Consider the following 19,319-nt stretch of genomic DNA (forward strand, 5'->3'; position numbering starts at 1 on the left):
TGGCATAAACACCAATTGCAATGTAATATAAGGTTGCCAACTCTCACATTTTATCTCAATTCTAGCAGTATCTGGTGTTTTTCTTAAAGCGCTAGCACCTAGAATCAAATTACACAAGAATCTCAACATTCCTTTTTGCGGGTTATCAACTCTTTTGGAAATCACCTCATAACATAATCTGAAGAGTAAACATCTACTGCAGGTTCCAAAGACCAACATAGAAAAGCTGGAGTCATAGCCACTGAGGACACATGCATCTGATTAAAGTACCAGTCAAGGTCAGGCTGTCATGCCTTTGGTTCCCTACTTGCTGATTTAAAGCATGATTAAAAATTGCTTTGATTAAATCAATCCACCCTGGTACCTCCTCTAAGGATTTTGTTTGTTTTTGTTATATCATCAGACAAAGTTCTTGTTAAAGAATTACTATGATATTGCTGATTCTACCATGTTTTGGCTTCTACCATACTGAGAAAAAGTAGAATAAACTCCACAACAATAATTCTAACAACATCAAATATTCATTTTCCTTTCCTTCTCCTCTGCTAAGTGGCAGACAGTGGGAAAAGACAGAGACTATTAAGAAGGTTATAGCAGGACTAAAGAACTATGCAACCTGTGAGGAAGAAGCACTTGGCACTACTCAGCAGCAACCTCTCTAGCCTATAAACAGGCACTGATGACAGCCTACAAAAGAAGTCCTGTCTGAACTAGAAGAATGGTAGCTACAAAGTGAAGTATGATGTCTTGCAGGATGGCAGTGAGTTAAAATGACTCCTGTAACTGGGAGAAGGAACCACATAAAATGGTGGAAAGTGAAAGGAGTAAAACAAATCTATTTATTCATGGGTAGCAGTATCTTCAGTCAGTTCTTCATGGACAACAATCCCATTCTCTTATTGAGATAAATTGCTGGGGACTGTATTATTCCATGCAGAGCTACTGTTATCCATCAATTCTTCTCCTGCTGTTCTCTCTATGCACTTGCTGTGCTCATGATGTCCACCAACAACCTACTGGAAAATGCTTGGTTTGTTCAGCAGAAACTGGATGCCCAGTACTGGAATATACATGGAAAATTCAGTAGTATAAACAGGCATGTTCTAGCTGGAGCTACCAGGAATATTTAGCAGCAGAAAAGGCATGTTATACTTGAATATGCCTGGGGAGTTTAGTAGCACAACATATGCATTCTACCTGGACATTTTTGTTGCACCTTACATCTTCAAAATGCTGTGCATATACTAACTAATTAATCCTTACAGCGCACCTTATGTTTTCTTCTCCATTTTAAGTGACTTCCCCAAGATCACAGATAAAGCCAGTGCAAAGACAGGATTAAAATGCAGATGTTGTTAATTCTTTGCCCCAAGTGCATTTCTCCAGCCATAAAGACTCCTCACTGAATCATTAGAAAATTCAGGAGTGCAGCAGATCCCTTTTGCCTGGACATACTTAGAACCTTCAGCAACAGTCTGGCATTTAAATGTCTTACATCTCCTTCCTGCAGTTTTCAAATGTTGCTTTTAGTTACTTGTCCCTAATGTCTAGGAATGAGTAATTCACACCTTAAATCAAGATTTTGCAATGAATGTAAACTAAACCAATGTAACATGAATATGACCCCCCTTTCCTGAGGTTCTTGCATCCTCATCTTCCTTAATGTGCTATTTCAAATGATTACCACATTACTCTCATACTTCTTCAGCATCACAGATTAGCATACCTCCCACATGAGGTTACCTACCACGTGAGCATCTAGCTAGGAATGTCAAATTCCCAGCTATATGCCACAAAATACTCATTATTTTTCCATTCTTTCCCAAATTTCCCCTTTTACGGCTTTCTTATCTGAGCCTGCCTGGTATTAAATCAGTAAGCCTCTCAAGCTTCAGTGCTGATGTACACATTTTTGTTTCCATTTTACCATTTAAAGACATAGGATCTGATTCTCATTCACACCATGACCACCTTACACTGCTCTGGCATCATAAAGAGGCCGTAAAATGAGCATGAAAGTTATTTACACCTATCTTAAGGCACCTTTACTACGTGGACTTTGTGTTGATGAGAATCAGGCCCAGAACTTTTGAGTGTAAGAATGTATCCTTTTCCAACTGGTGCCTTTAAGAGAATGACTCACTTATGACTCATTTATTCCCAAGTACTCTGTGTCCCTTAGGAACTTGGCAGTCAGACTGATCTCATTCCACAAAGTTTCCAATACAGCATTTACAGAAGCAGAATTGCCTAGTAGTCATTTTTTATTACTACCTAGGACTGTCATACAGCATTTTGTAGTTGTCTGGGATTTTTTAAGGGCAGACTTGCTTATAGGCATCAATTCAGCAAGGTATTTAAGAATGATATCCCAATGAAGTCAACCAAGTAGCCCCATATGGAACTGTTCATGTGTTTAAAGTTAGGCATGTGCTCCAGTATTTACCGAATAACGGCTATAGAGATCACAGCAATTTTAACTAAATCGAAGATGAAACTTACAAAAAAACCCTGTTTGACCAATAAAATGCAATGTGAAGAGTTCGTTTCTTGCTCCACCTTTGCTGTGCTCTTGAGATATGGCTAAAGCACTTTTGGAAGCAAGAGATAATCAGGGAGTTAATTTTCATCTGCCCCACCTCCACAGCATACATTTAAAATGTTAACTGAACACAAAATAAAAGTCACACAGAGCTTCTCTCCAGACCACAGAAAGGGTTTTTACTTTCATTTATTCAAACAGTCATGTATGTTTTCCTTAAGAACGAATTGTTAAATTCCCAACACTTCAATACTTCTCACTCCTCATACCCTCTCCTTCTCTTCTAGGATTTCTATCACCACCTCTGTGGTGTAGTAAGGACTGCGTCGGAATTGCAAGCTATCGATTTAAGGACGCATGTGTGCGAGAGAGTGCAGCCTGTTTCTTATTCTCTGTTTTGGGGTACTTGTGTGTTGTTATTCTGAATTCTTAGAAAAAAGTAGTATTACATTACAACCTTCCAGCAAGAGTGTTTATGTTTTTATTTACTTCTCTGTTCATATGCCATGACATTTAAACCCTATGACAGCTTAAAGGAAGGCACATGGGTTATGATAGAAGTTCTTTGACATCTTGGAGCCCACATTACTGCTCTTGCATGGGTTTGTCAGCAGACGGTAATCTGTAACAATGTCCTTTGAAATGGAGCAAATTATTTGTTCCTGACTATTAATGATCATTTACACAAATGTACATTTGAATAGTTTAAAGTTTATAGATACACCTCTGTGCCCAGGCCTTCCAAATTGATTAAATCCTAGTCTTCTAGCTGACAGGCATAACTGCAGATAGCACAATCTGTATTATTAAAATCTTGAGTCTCTCATCTTAAACCTTGTAATACCATGATAATAGGTGCCAACTAAATGCTTCTAATAAGAAGTGTGACTAATAATAAACAACAGCTGTCTTCAATATTAATATTTGAGGCTGATCTTGGGGGGAGGGGAGAACAATCTTTAAAAAAAAAAAAAAAAAATTCTGGAGCCCCACTTACGCCTCACCACCACTGATACACTAAATTCTCTACTGAGACTGTCAACACTCTAAGTCTCTACTGAGACTCACAATACAGACTGAGGGGGCCATTCCATGTCATCATACCCAGACATATTCAATAATGTTCAAAAAGTAATATAAAGCAATGAGCCATACTGCTCTAATCTTAGGAGCTGATTAAAAGAACATTTCATCCTTTATAAAATCGCAGGAACCTAGCACTAGATGGCTGGATTCTACAATTTATCATCAGAGGGCCAAATTCTGCTCTTGGATATATGCCCACTTCTAAGTTAATTAGGGCCCACAAAGCCATTCAAGGGAAGAACAAGGCCTTTACTGGGGTGAAAGGAGGAGAAGGCAGATAACAAAATAGATCTATTTGTATATAAACTAAAATCTCTCTTTTTAACTAGTTTTATAATGTAATTTTAATCTTCCATGAAGTAATTTGCATTATAAAATACCTTATGTAAGTTCTGGCTGGAAGACAAATAATATAACAGCTTCACAAGAGAATCCTAGTAGGCAGCTTGTAACTGATTCATATGCACTTCCTGCATTCACATAACATGGAAACAGAGCCAGTTTGGGTCAAGAATAACAAAATATACACAAGAGACATTTCTCCTAAATCTGCATGACCTATAGTCATTTTTGCAAACATGTGCATTTGCTTGTGAGATGTTGTGATGCATCAACTTCAAAACACTTTCTAGTTAGGGTTCAATTTAGATAAGCACCTCAAGCATTTGAGAGATGGCAAGACAACACCAGCTCTAATGCCAGCAGTCCACCAAGTGCACCTCTCTACAGAATCAACCAATGCTATCGTAAAGAGACCAGCACCTGCCCGAAGGCCAGACTGATCAAACTAAACCCAAGCAGGACTAAAGCAATGCTAGTTCAAAGGGGAAGTGTTCTGAAGAATTAGCTAGGATGCTAATTCCACCAAAGTCATGCTCCACCATTTGTCAAAGTGGTGTGAGGTCTCTGGGTGCTGCTGGACCCAAGGAGGGACATGCAGGGAATGATAGTGGCAAGAAATGCTACCTTTCACCTTTAAAACAAAGGACCCAGCTCCAGAGTTTCATGCATTCGTCACCTCCAGTGCAGACAACTGAAATTTGCATATACAGCGCTGAAGATGGTAGCGCTGGAGAAACTCCACATTGTACAGAAAGCAGTAACCCACCTCCATAACAGGATGGGCCACTGGGGACACATGACCCTTGTGTTCTGGTCCCTCCACAGGCTCCCTGTTCACATTCTGATTTTCAAAGCTAAACAACAGGGCAGGACCCTGCTATATCAATAACCACACATTCATCCATGACACACAGACAGTTGAGCTACTCTGGGGCAACTCAGCTAACAAACCTCAAAACAAGGCAGGTGAGAGCCAGAAATGAGACATTCTTGCTTGAGGGGGTTCAGCTGTGGAGTGAGTTACCAGAACCCTTTAGTTCCCAAATAGGTGGCCCACAGAGTACTGGCTGGTTACACGGAGCTGGCTTCTCCAGTGAACCTAACACCCTTGCAAGTAGCACAAGAGGCTGCAGCTGTTATTCCAGCCCGCATGCTGAAACAGCAGACACAGAGAGGTTGTGCTGCATCTCTGTGGCCTTCTCATGGGTTGTCATAGGGAAATACTGGCTAACACTAAGTGCGTGTGGGGGAGGGGCAGGTTTGCATAAACTGCATCCATACGTGTCATTGTCCCCTGAATGAACACACACACACACACACACACACACACACACACACACACAGAGAACTCCTATGAACATTGTGGCAGTAACAAACATGAACGAGGGACCGAGGGAAGGGGAGACTCATAAGAGGGTCTATTTGTATGATCTTTCTCTCCTGGCCATATTCACAGGTGCCATGGGGTGTCTGATGTCATGGGAAACAAACACACTAACGATTCAGAAGCTTTCAGAGGCTCCAGCCATTCCTGTGACTATAAGGAAACTGCTAAGTTCGTAGGACTCGTGGCTGAACTGCAAAACTCAAGAAGCACACATTCTAATTACGTTACTATAAAACACAGCTCGGCTTGATACCCTCTGCCAGATCCCTGTGTATTGGACACACATCTCCTCTCTTCGGCGCAACAAGGCTACTGGAGTTTAAGCTTCTGCAGTCCTCATGTATAAGAACGACACCCACATTCATGTATCTGAACATGTAAAAATGTAGGTTCCAATTCAGTACCTTCTGTTTCCCACTTATTGCTGACTTATTGTTAATGCAACTTTCAAACAAATAGCATTCCTAGCTTCCTCAAGAAACTGAAGCACTAATGCATTTGCACACACATTTTCTGGACAATGTTATACAAAGGAATACTGTCACCTTAGTCAAAATCATGAGAGGACTAGCGGACAGGACAGCGTTTCCCAAACGGTGGGTCCCATCTCACCAGTGGGTGGTGGCAGGAAAGTTCTAGAGGGGGGGCCCAGCAAAGGGCTGGTGGGGACTAAGGGCAAGCCCACCCTCAACTCACCTCACAGTGGCAGCTCCTAACCTGTGGAGCTGGGCCCAACTATATGCTCCGGATGCTGCAATCCGGCACTGCAACATCACGTGCCAGGTCGCAATGCCACTCACTCAGATTTGGCCCAGCCACCTCGCTGTCATGACAGAGGAGTGGCTGGGTCAAATCTGAGTGAGTGGCATTATGACCCTGTGTACCAGGCCATAATGCCTAGAGAGGGGAGCCGGGCCCAGCCCCACTGGACAGGAGTTGACATTATGGGGTGATTGTGGGTCCCCAGGCCTCCCTTCTGCACCAGACTAGGTTTAGGGGTGTGGTGCCGGAGGGTACTGCTGCAGGTCGTCAATGCCCCCTTGGCAGGGCAAGGAGGCAGAGCAGTGGCAGTGGCAAAGGATACTGGCCTATGACCACCCATTGGGTGGGTCACTAAAAAAAGACTAAATGCAGTTAGTGGGTCACCTTAGTTAAAAGTTTGGGAACTACTAGATAGGGCACTGGCCTGGGAGCTGTCCAGAGTTCTGCCACTGGCCTGCTGAACAATGGTGGGCAAGTTCCTTCCACCCCTCTGTGCCTCTGTCCCCTCCCCGCCCACCTTTCAGCTGTCTTGTCTGTTTAGGTTGCAAGCTCCTTGCGGCAGGGACTCTCTCCTTCTCTATTTTGCTTAACACAGGCAAGCCAGACTCCAGTCTCATTTGGGCCCACCAGCCACTACTGTAATGCAAATAAAAATAATAATGGTCATTTTGAAATACTATAATGAATTAAAAACAGTTTCAGATACTACAGCTGCACCTGAGTCCCTCTGCTAATCTTGGGGGAGGAGGGGGAGAAGGTTACCCACAGATTTCCCTTTTAGGGAGGCAGTATGGCCTACAGGATAGAGCACTGGACTGGGATTCAGGGCACCAAGGTTCTATTCCTGGCTCTGCCACTGGCCTGCTGGGTGACTTTGGACAAAAGTTACTTTGTCTCTCTGTGCCTCAGTTTCCTCAACTAATATGGACCTTCTTTGTAAAGCACTGTGAAATTTACTGAAAAGCACTATATAAGAGCCAGATATTATTTTTAAAATGTTTCTCTTCCTTTTCATTGTAGATAATCCCCACACAATCGGCAGGGAAAAAAGACTACAGCAAAAGGTTTTCAGGTAAACTATACAAGTAGTACATTATAAATAAAATAAAGAATAAAATAAAATAAAGAAAATAAAGAAACTGAAGAAACAGAGAAAACATTTTTTCTGTAATCTTTCCGTTAAATTGTGAGCCCTCATCACGTAAATACGCAGCTGGTTAACTTTAAGCACAAATAATCACATTGATATCACTGAGATTACCCATGTATGTGTTCCGCTAAGAAATAAGGGCTATGGACTCTACCTGTTAGATAATACCTATTACCTTCTGGTCCACTTAAGGTCATAAGACCCCAGCTCTGTGACAGGCGGACCTATTTTGAGCACCCCCCACAAGGAGAAACCAACATTCTACTGCCAAGAGCCACAGAGTCCCCTTAAACACACCAATAAAGGGCCACATCCTTTTCTGGTGTAAATCAGTGTAGCTCTATTGAAGTCAATAGAACCATGCCAACTTACCCCAGTTGAGGACCTGACCCACATACTTGGCATAGTAGACATGATACTTGTATAAATTGCAGCTGGTTAAAAATTTGATTTTTTTTATTAAAAAAAAAAAATCAAAAGGTAAAATTAATTTTTTTTCCTGTGAAAATATTCTCACCACTCTAATATAAATAATTCATAGGTGGAAGGAGTTTGCTTTATGTTATGGCTCAGAGCCAAAGTCACTTGTGAAATGGGTCAGGTGAATTTTTATATGTCAGTGTTGTCATGAAGGGACTGTAGGCCCAGAATAAAGCTTGTGTGTATCATGTCAAAGTCTAGGTATCTTTGTACACCACTTCCCGAGGACAACTAGAAGGAATGATGGACAATCTTTATCTTCATTACCATTCATGGAACTACTAATACCGGCAATTGCCAAGGAGAAGGGGGGGAAAAGGAAGAAAAAGGAAAACTATGATGACAAATAGGGGTTATTCAAACCACTACCAATTTCAGAATCCCATACAGTCGTTACATTGTTGGTCTACATAAAGCTTTAAGTGTATAGGTCAGACTAGATCTTACCTCTTAGTAGCAGTCTAGTTAGACTGCAATCCAATGCTACAAATAATTTGTTAATTCTGATATATCACTCCTTCATCCATTAAGCTACCTTGAAAAACTAAAGACATTGTCACATGTTAAATCAGCCACAAGAGGGAGCCATAAGAAGCCATACTCAGGGATTGGTAAAAATAAAGTCAATTAAATATTTTATACATTGACTACAAAGGTATTTTTAAAGTACATTCCCCCTTTAGTACATCATTTCATGTTATACCCACATGCTCTTTTGAGGAGGAACAAGTTTATATATAAAGGGGACAAGTTTTCTAAAGCAACCTCCGCATTTGCCTGGGCAAGGTTTGAGCTCCTGAAAGCATTTAGACTTGCCACAAGCAAACTGCAGTTTTGTATACAAATCAAGTAGCTAGATTATCTAGTTACCTTATCAAATCAGAGTTTTGGAGCATCCCAGAATTTGAGCATGCAAATTTAAATACATATACTTAGGGGCTAGATTGAGACTATTTTTGAAAGCATAAAAAATGAAAAAGAAAAATGATTCAATTTTACAACTATATGCTTTCCTTGCAAGACTGCCATGCTTACCACCATCATCATCGTCATCAGCAGCCCATGGTATTACACTACAAAACTGCACCAAAAGAAATTACCCACCAACTAATAATTACCCACCAACTTTGGTCCTGTAGTGAGTGAAACAGAAGTTCTACAGTGGCTCAAATTATTCCCACAATTTACCAAAATTAAGAACACAAATAAAAAGAAAGCTATAAAAAGTACATATTGCAATTCACAAAACACTTCCTTAGCTGTTCCTATAGACTTTTTTGTTTAAAATTATGTTAATATGCTGATAACTATCTCCTACACCCTGGGACTAGGTAAATTTATTCTGATATCTTATGATATATGTTCATGCTACTTATTTTTCTTCCCTAAAATGACAGATCTCTCTTGTACTGTATGATAGATAGAATGTTCTGTAATAATTGACTGGCTTACTTTTGCTTAAGGTCTGGCATCTTATGAACCACATTTTTGCTTAAACTGTAGACACAAAATTTGTGGGCACACTCGTGAGCACAAGACTCATATTTGTATGTGAAAATGGTCATTTTCTACATGCAACACCAGGTAACTGTAATGCCTAAAGAGACCCTTATTTGCACAATTACCTGGTTGCATATATAAATGTCCTCTGCCTGGTACAAGGGTGAGTTTCCCATGCACAATATTGAGTGCACACATTTTGTTTGTGCTATTAAAAGACAGCCAGCTTAGGAAATGTAACCTAAAGATGATCTAGAACTCTGGCCTTCCAAGGTGATATACTTCATTCTCTTTTTAAAGGTCTTTTCCATTTTTCACTACAACATTCCTGTAACTGGACAAATGAGGACTAAGTTCAGTAAGAGGAAACAGGTTATACTGGGCTGAGTGTGCTGCAATCCTGTGACTACTTAGCTAACAGAAAATACATTTTGAATACTCCCTATAGTATTCAAGGGTAATCAACGTCCAGTGGTTTATCCAGCCTTGCCCCCAAAACACCATTTTAAAATCTCAGTTTAAAATTTTTCTTCTCATTGACTTATGACGGACTCGCTACAGAGCATTTTGAAATACTGGCTTGGAAGCACATTCTGTAAACATAAATTGTATTGTGTTATTTAAGTCATACATATTGCAGCTGGACAGGAGGCCAATGTGGATTCTGGCCTCAAAGTAGATTTCATAAGTTTATAATTATATTTACTTATTAGGCTTGCTAGCAATGAAAGACACAAATGAGACACTGTAATATCATGCTGTAATTATATCAACTGCATATGGTACTTCTAGGTCTTTGCTGTTTTACAGAATTCTGCAAAAGATATCTTAACACGTACCCTCAGTCTTCCACCCACATGGTCAAGCTCCTGTAGATAATGGATGTAACGAAAGCACAGTAGTTCAAATTTTGTAACTGCTTAATATCGGTGATGATCTCTAAAAGCACTCCATTCATATTCATTTACTTTGCTTAGAATTAGACGGAGAGAGGGAAGAGGAATTGCATAGCATATCTTCTCCCCCATGAAGGCTCACATTCACTACTTTCCTCTTCTCTTATCCTTTCCCTCTTTATTGTTTTCACTTTTTGTACATAGCTCACAAGAAGCTGGGCTTCACATTTTGGTTCTATTTTTTTTTCTTTTTGCCAGTGTGGATTCCCACTTGAAGTCAAAGTCCATGCCTATATTCCAAATATTATTTGATTACCCTGGGGAGCCGGCTTTCCATTCACATTGTTTTATTCAGGATGCTTTAAAAACTGTTAAAGAGCTACTTTCCTCCTAATTCATTCAGAGATACTTATCCTTATAGATCAGGCTTTCTGGAGAGGTCTATCAGCCCTACTTATGGGGGTGGTGGAGGGAGAGGAGTTAATTTAATGCTAGCAAAACATGCCAGGCGGTTAGTCCAGCAGAATGAAATCCTCTACCACAGGAATGGAACAGCATGGGCAGCAACCATACTATCTGTCAATGAACCTCAATCCCAACTTACAGGGACCACCTCTAGAAGTGTGGGGAAGGGAGGCTCATTCCCCATGGACCTTCCTTTGCTCATGCTCCTATTCTGTTTGCCTCATTCAGATTCCAAACTCTTCAGGGCAGGGACTGTCCTTTTCCTAATCCCTGTAAAAGCACCAGACAAAGTTAAGGTGCTATGCAAGGGCTCAGTTGTGTCTCTTCGGCACAAGTGTGTGCTGAGGTGGTATAGACACACTGCTTCCAGCGGAGCATGCCCTGATGCTGCATTCCTTTCTGTGTGCTGCATATTGCCCGCTGTGCGCCAGTCCTGCTCTAACATGGCAGGTTGCCTGGAGGGAGCAGAAATTTTGTTCCTTAACAGTTCATCTGTTCTAAATATTAATACCTAAGCTGAAATCATAGCTATGTGTTTTATAGATGAGGGGAGCGAGCAAGGATGAAGACTGGATCATCCAGCAGTTATAATCAGAGGACAGTGTTGCCTAGTGGATGAAGGACTAGACTGGAGGCCTGAGTTCTAATCCTAGCTCTGCCACTGGCCTGCTGGGTGACTTTTGGCAAGTCAGGTCATAGCTCTATGCCTCAGTTTTCCCATCTATAAAATGGGAATATAGTACTTACCGCCTTTTTAAAGCGCTTTGAGTTCTACTGATGAAAAAGACTATATATTAGCATCAACCCAAACACAGCATAATTAGATAGGGCTCCAAACTAACTAAAATGCATGCACAGAGGCTTCTCAACAGCAGTTTTACTACTAATGTTTTTGGTTTTTATTGTAACATCAAATTACGTTGGGTCTTTCTGGTATTTAGAATAGCAGACTGCAAGCTGTACTTTGATAGGCTTTTCACTGTCATTTATAACAAATCATGTATACAACATTACTTTGTAGTTCTGCTAGAATATTTAGACTGGCAGTTTTATGCTTACACTAAATATCTACATGGGTACAACATGATTTATGTCGGAATCAGAGTGTAGGCCCTGTTGACGCTAGTGTTAAATTCAAGAAGGGCAAACAAGTCTCAACTCCTACGTTCAGTTGCTTGTAAATTTTTTTAAAATATAAAAAATTCCTAGACTGAAAATTCACACGGGGCCTTTTTCCATAAAGAAAATTTGAGCCAAATCAGTTGGGCTGTTCTTAAGTTAAAGATGTGTGGAAAGATGTGTGCCTCTCCCCCTTCTAAAATTTGTTCCTACCATTTTCATATAGTGAGTTAGCTCCAAAATGGCCACATTTAGAATTTCAAACTTGGCAGGTCAATATTTTCTTAGGGAGGAAGTCACTTTACTAATGCTGAATTACAAGCAATCAATATATAACTTTGGGCATGTGTAATACACAATACTCAGTACATCTTATATTTACAGGGCCTCGCTGTAGCTGGACAGCAGCACCCCATGGCTCCGGTTACCTCAAACAAACTACAACCTCTGCAGTCTGCTAAATGTTAGCAGCTCTATTACTGAAGCTGACTGACTGTGACTCATTCATTTAGAGTCATTTCCCATATCCTTTACAGCTTGTCCTGTAACAACATGAAAGAAATTGCTGTCCCTGCTTCAGCTTTATTTCACCATTTCCTCATTCCTTGTTTGTATCAGGCACTTTCTCCTTCTTGAAGATTTCTTACACTACAGGCTAAAATTCCCCCAGATTTCATGAAAATCAGGTTTCCCCAAGAAGAGCTGTAAGGATTTACACCTGTTTTATTCAGTCTAGCTGTCTGAAAGCCTAACAGTATTTAAAAAACAAAAGAGCAGAACACAGAGGACAGTGCATACGTATCTTTTGTAAATTGCACTCCCTGTCCTTTTCCCTCATGTTGGTGGCAGCCATTTTGATGAAAAGTGACAGCCTTTGTGACAGTGGCTGTATGGAAGTCCAATGGAAGAGACTGAATAAATTTATAGCCTGATTTAGCAGAGGTTTAAGAGCCAGGCAAAGGAAATTTCTAGTCCATTTCTGGAACATGGGGAGCCTCTCTTCTGACTTCAATGGGTGCTGAGGAGACTCAGCAGCTCCTAGGAAGTGCTCACCACCTTGCAGGATCAAGCCATTCAAGTTTAAAAAGGAAATATTTTGCTTCAGCGTTAAAGGGACATATTGGACCAGTAAGGTACGGCCTCATGCCAGGGGAAATGTTAAGGTGCCCTGTTCCAGCAGCAATTCTGACAGCCATTGTCTCAACTCAGCTAGGCTCTGGGGAGTGCAAAGGGAAGACAACTGCTGGGCCTGCCTTAGAAAAGGTGATGCATGTTTCCCTAGGTCCTTAGTCCACTGCAGAGGGAGCAAGACCATGGCACTGTCCCCCTTTCTGCCCCCTGTAGAGGACAGTGCTGTTTTAGATGCAGCTTTGCAGAATCTTGTGCTCAGAGCAGTGAAAGGACAATACAATCCCTAGCCTCTGAACAGGGACATAAATGGAGATGAAGGGATGTGGTTCTTCCTCTCCCTTGCAAACTGACAGAAGATCAGACACAAACCTGCCCCAACGTTATTGTAGGGATCATTATAATAGACAAATATGAAAGCAGGCTGATGTTTTTATGGTTTCTTCTACTAGACTCTCCTTCTGACAATATTATTATTTTAAAGCAAGCTAGTTGTTACCAGGAGTGGCTCAGGAACACCAATCAGACAACACTATTTTCAAATCACATTCCACTGACAAGGGTTATTCATTGGCACCTAGCTACTAAGGTTATGGGCCCACGATTACATAGATGGGAACACTTCTTACCTTTCAAAAAGCTGGGCTGAACAAAGCGACATCAGTTTTTCTTTAATGGGGAGGATAACAAATGCAAAGACATGCTTCCAAACATGATTCTTGGTTAGTTGCTGCTATGTAAAAAGGTTACAAATCACAAACGAATAATGCACTAAGGCCAATGTTTACAACAGGGTCAGAGATATTGGCTACCTCAATGTTTGGATGAGACAGTTTAGGCCTGATTTTCAGAAGTGCTGTGCTTGTGATTTCTTCAGTTGGAGTTTTAGGTGCTCACCGCTTTTGAAAGTCAGACTCCAGGTGCCTTGAGTTGGGCGCCCAATAACTGAGGCACACAAAATCTGTGGCCACTTTTGAAAATGTGATTGTAAATAATCTGAATATTGAAAACACAGCTCAAACAAATGCATGCAACCCAACAGCACTTATGATCAGTGGCCTCAACCATGTTAAAACTTACATACCAGTCGAGTTGTATATTCCTATTTGTAGCATTCAAACTCCTGGTGCATTTCCCAAGAATACAAGTAATATGGTCCATGTTCAGAGACCTCTGGACCTGACCTGTGACTCATATTGGCATTTAAAAAAACAAACAACCCAATTTACAGCAATTTAACAATCTGGCTGAGCTCTTGTACAAAACACTCTACATCAGTGGTTCACAAACTTTTTGTATTGGTGACCCCTTTCACACAGCAAGCCTCTGAGTGTGAAACCCCTCCCTTATAAATTCAAAGTACATTATTTAACACTATTGTAAATGCTGGAGGTGGAGTGGGATTTGCAGTGGAGCTGGGCTGGAAGGGCTCAGGCTGTCAACCCCGCAACCCTCAGCTTGAGGGGTCACCCCCCGTTTGGGAATCCCTGCTCTACACCAAATGCTAACAAATATTTATTCATAGTAAATAAACAAAAGAATAGGCTATGGGCTAAATCGTTCTTGACTTACTCACACAAATAGGTTCACTGAGAACAATGGGGCTACTCAAAGGAGTAAGACACTACTGTAAATGCTGGAGGTGGAGTGGGATTTGCAGTGGAGCTGGGCTGGAAGGGCTCAGGCTGTCAACCCCGCAACCCTCAGCTTGAGGGGTCACCCCCCGTTTGGGAATCCCTGCTCTACACCAAATGCTAACAAATATTTATTCATAGTAAATAAACAAAAGAATAGGCTATGGGCTAAATCGTTCTTGACTTACTCACACAAATAGGTTCACTGAGAACAATGGGGCTACTCAAAGGAGTAAGACATACAGAATTTGGTTCTCTCTGAATAGAAACTCATCAGCAGGGTTATGCTACTGAGTAAGAGAATGGACAATACCGTGGTTTCTACTTCGGTGCCATTGGAAGTGTGCATGTTCTAACATAGAACACATTACTCTGTAACCCTGATCTCTCCCCCTCACTTATCCCTTTCTATGCTTCACTAGACTGCCAAGGCAGAACCTTTTGGTTTGAGTAACAATAATCCACCCATCTGGTCATACATAGTCTGCTCAGGTATTAAGATCACATGAATGTTATTCACATGCTAATTTTCAAAGGAGCCCGGGAACAATTACAACAGTTTAACAAAAGCCTAGTGCACAGAACCACGTTATTCTCTACGCAAATACAAAAATGTATTTGGTCCACAGCTATACATTCCTAGAATCTAGGTGCTCGGCACACACAAATTAGAATTCTGGAGTTCTTGGTTTTCATGGTTTTTCTGGACCATACCTGGTGAATACATCGCCACTGTCTAGATTATGAGCTCTTTATGGACAAGAGCTTGTCTTTATACTTGTCTGTAAAGTGCCTTACATACTTCTGGCACTCTAGAAGTAATTAATAAGGACACAGAGGTGATGATTTAATTAGCCTTCTCCATCTCTAATTTCTATGAACCTGTGATTTAATTCATATGAAGTCTGTCCTCCGCCCATTGACATGTGCCTTTAAGTAGGCATGCAAGAGAATTCTGCTGATTCATAAAGACATATTGTTCACACTTTCAGCTAAGTGGGCAGTGAGTACTGAGAAATGTCAAAAAGTTGGCTTGCTGAAAAGTAAATGAACAAACCAGAGTAGTCTGTAAATCCACCACCAAATTAAAAGTCCTCCAATCCCATTCCTGTGTTGCTATGTCCTACTGGAGTCAGTGGAAGAGTTTTTAAATACCAGAATAAAGCTGTCTAAGGCTTTGATCCTGAAAGATGATCCATGCAGCAGATGCCTGCATGGAGCCCCTTTGTCTTCAATGGATCATCTTGGAGGACTGGAGCCTACATTTGTTCCTAAAGTATCTTATACTGTAAACCTCGCTATAACAAACCTGTCAGGATCCAAGCCATTTGTTCGTTACAGCCAGAGGTTCGTTATAGTGAAAGAACAATCAAAATGAACGATGAACTGCTGGGGTAAGTTAATGAAGTCACCTTGGATAAAGGCATTAGCTAAACTCATTAATTATTATAAGATTAAGATTTTGTCACCGATATTTTTAGTAAAAGTCATGGACAGCCCGCAGGCAATAAACAAAAATTCCTGGAAGCCCACGGTCTGTCTTGTGGGGGGAAGGGAGAAGATTGACAGTCCGAGCTCTATCATGGGGCAGGAGGGGGCCGCTGACACCTTGAGCCCTGCTGCTGCCATTGGGGAAAATATAAGCTATCAGCTCCCGGCCCCCCTCTCATCCCCAGCCACAGGGCTCAGACTCAGTTCCCATCCCTCCCTCTACCCACCGGCCCCGACAGATCATAGGCTTCTGTGAATTTTTGTTTACTGCCACGATCTATCCATGCCTTTTACTACAATATAGGTGACAAAACCTTAACCTTACATATGTGCAACATGCTTTTTGCCTCCCCTCCTCACCCCCAACAGTACAGTACTGTACTGTAGTTGGTATCTAGGGACCAGGTTCATTATTGCCAAAGGTTCGGTATTATGAAGAGCATTACAGAGAGGATGTACTGTATCCTGCATCGCACCCTTAGCTCTGCTGTTGTTACTCCAGGTTTTGGGGGTTTTCTTTCCTTGATCTTATATTCTTCCCTATGGCTTTTCAGCCATGGGGGGTGACGGGGAGAGAATAACAGCAGCAACAAAAATAAAACCACTATGAGGAAAGGAAGGGATTATTTAAGAGTGAAAACAACACTAAATGAGCCAAGAAGTGATAGAGGACAGGGTTCTTTACAGACAAGTGCAACCCTTAATTTGTGGCTTAAGGTGTCATTACTAGGGCTGTCAAATGATTAAAAAAATAATTGTGATTAATCGCAATTTTAATTGCACTGTTATACAATAATAGAATACCAGTTAAAATTAATTATAAATATATTTGGATGTTTCTCTACATATTCAAATATACTGATTTCAATTACACAGGATACAAAGTGTATACTTCCAGAGGAGTAGTCATGTTAGTCTGTTTTTAGCAAAACAGCGAGAGTCCTGTGGCACCATAAAGACTAACAAATTTATTTGGGCATAAGCTTTCATGGGCAGAAACCCACTTCGTCGGTTGCAGCAGGTCCAGTGCTCACTGTATAGTGCTCACTTTATGTTATTTTAATTACAAATATTTGCACTGTAAAAAAGATAAACGAAAAAAGTATTTTTCAGTTTCACCGAATACAAGTACTGTAGTGCAATCTCTTTATTGTGAAAGTGCAACTTACAAATGTAGAATTATTATTTCTACATAACTGCACTCAAAAAGAGCAGGGATTCTCAAACTCAATTTTTTTTGCTGGGACCCCCCCTGAAAATATTTCAGGCTGTGACGACCTCTCCCTCCAAAAAAGTGATAATCCTCCCCATGCCATGCCATCTTTACTGGCAAGTGCTGGGGCTGACAGCTCGCAACCCTTCCATAATAACCTTGCGACCCCGAGGGGTCACGGCCCCCAGTTTGAGAGAACCCCCCTGCTTTAAAGCCTATAAGTCGAAGCATGAAGGGGCATATGAATGTTTAGCATATCTAGCATGTAAATATCTTGCAATGCCGACTACCACAGTGCCATGTGAATGCCTGTTCTCACATTGAAATAAGGAGCATGCAGCATTATCTCCCATAAATGTAAGCAAACTTGTTTGTCTTAGCGATTGGCTGAAGAAGAAGTAGGACTGAGTGGACTTGTAAACTCTAAAGTTTTACACTGTTTTGTTTTTGAGTGCAGTTATGTAAAAATAATAATTCTACATTTGTAAGTTGCACTTTTATGATAAAGAGATAGCACTACGGTACTTGTATTTGGTGAAACTGAAAAATACTATTTCTTTTGTTTATCTTTTTTGCAGTGCAAATATCTGTAGTAAAAACAGAATACTGTACACTTGTATTCTGTGCTGTAATTGAAATCAATATATTGAAAATGTAGAAAAAATTAAAAATATTTATAATAAATTTAAATTGGTATTCTCTTATTGTTTAATAGTGTGATTAAAACTGCGATTAATCATGACTTTTTAAAATCTAGTTACTTTATTTTGTATTAATCACATACATTTACTGCAATTAATTGACAGCCCTAGCAGTTACCATGGTAACAGGCACATTAAATATGCCTTAGGTAGGCTGAACTATTTGATTAAAATGTATGTATTTAAAAACAGAAATTCCCTTCCCTATATTCTTGCAAAAACAATTTTTAAAATCTAATTTATTTTTCATTATACTAGTCTATTTTTTATTTCATTCTGCTCAAAATATGAGACTAGACTGGTCAGTTTCATATTCTTTCTACTCAGTTTCATTTTTCCACTTCTCACCAACAACACAATGTTTTGATGTCTGGGTTACAAAAGTTACAGAGGAATGTTTGAGTCAAACAAAAACCACCTGCTTAACTGAATTTAAAAGAAATTATGGTCATGAACACATTTTTACTAATATTGCATTTATAAAACCCTTTACAAATAAATTGTAAATTTGGTGCCATAACACCTGACAACATGCCTTGTAGTTTAAGGCTTGATCCTTGATTGCTAAATAGGATCTTAATTAGCTTCAGTCTCCTAAACCAGTGGGGAAATGTAGAGGTCTTCCAGTGGCTACATCAATTCATCTAGATATTTGCCTAGTTTTACAACAGGCTACATAAAAAACACTAGCGAAGTCACTAAAAACTAAAATTTCATACAGACAATGACTTATTTATACTGCTCTATATACTATACACTGAAATGCAAGAACATTATTTACATTTCAATCTATTTATTTTATAATTATATGGTAAAAATGAAAAGTAAGCAATTTTTCAATAGTGTGCTGGGACACTTTTGTATTTTTAGGTCTGATTTTGTAAGCAAGTAGTTTTAAAGTGAGGTGAAACTTGAGATACGCAAGACAAATCAGACTCCTGAAAGGGGCACAGTAGCCTGCAAAGAGCTACTGACAGCCACTGAGCTACAGTGGAACAAACACATATATCTGCAATATGCAATTTTGAAAGCAGTAATTAAAGGAAGATACTTAGATAGGATAGGAAGAAGGAAGGAAAGAACAGAGATTCTTCTAAGTGGTTCCATGCAGCGTGCTCTGGACCTCCTCTAGGAATACATGTACCAAAACAATTCCTTACTGAAGCCTCCTGTTGATCCCAAACATTCTCTGGATTCATCTCCAAAAGAAGCAACTCTGGCTGGTTTAGGAAAAATATATTAATTTGGAAATCAATAAGTAACGTACATAACCAGAGAAAGTAAAGACTTTTCCTCTATTTCTTCCAAAGGTAGTCCAGAAAAAAATAATGTAGGCCCAATTCAGTAAAACTGTACATGCAACAAATCTCATTGAAGTCAATAGGACTCCCTAGTCTTGCGTGTAAGCATTTGAAGGGGCAGG

General features: G+C 40.2%; 1 protein-coding gene across 3 annotated transcripts in view; it reads right to left on the bottom strand.

Moving 5' to 3' along the window:
* BLVRA (biliverdin reductase A) overlaps positions 1-19,319 on the bottom strand; it is a 53,939-nt gene that overhangs the window by 22,015 nt on the left and 12,605 nt on the right. Inside the window, exon 1 of one of the 3 annotated variants that reach the window (XM_067550370.1) lies at positions 6,637-7,290. The exons of the other annotated variants lie outside the window; for them this stretch is intronic. The gene's annotated coding sequence lies outside the window, so the exon portion shown is untranslated. Of the gene's footprint in view, positions 1-6,636; positions 7,291-19,319 lie in introns of those variants that run through there. 3 annotated transcript variants of the gene reach the window in all.

The sequence above is a fragment of the Emydura macquarii genome, unplaced genomic scaffold, assembly GCF_026122565.2.
Source record: "Emydura macquarii macquarii isolate MOO-44397 ecotype Brisbane River unplaced genomic scaffold, CSIRO-AGI_Emac_v2 contig_1263, whole genome shotgun sequence".
Lineage (NCBI taxonomy): Eukaryota > Metazoa > Chordata > Testudines > Chelidae > Emydura > Emydura macquarii.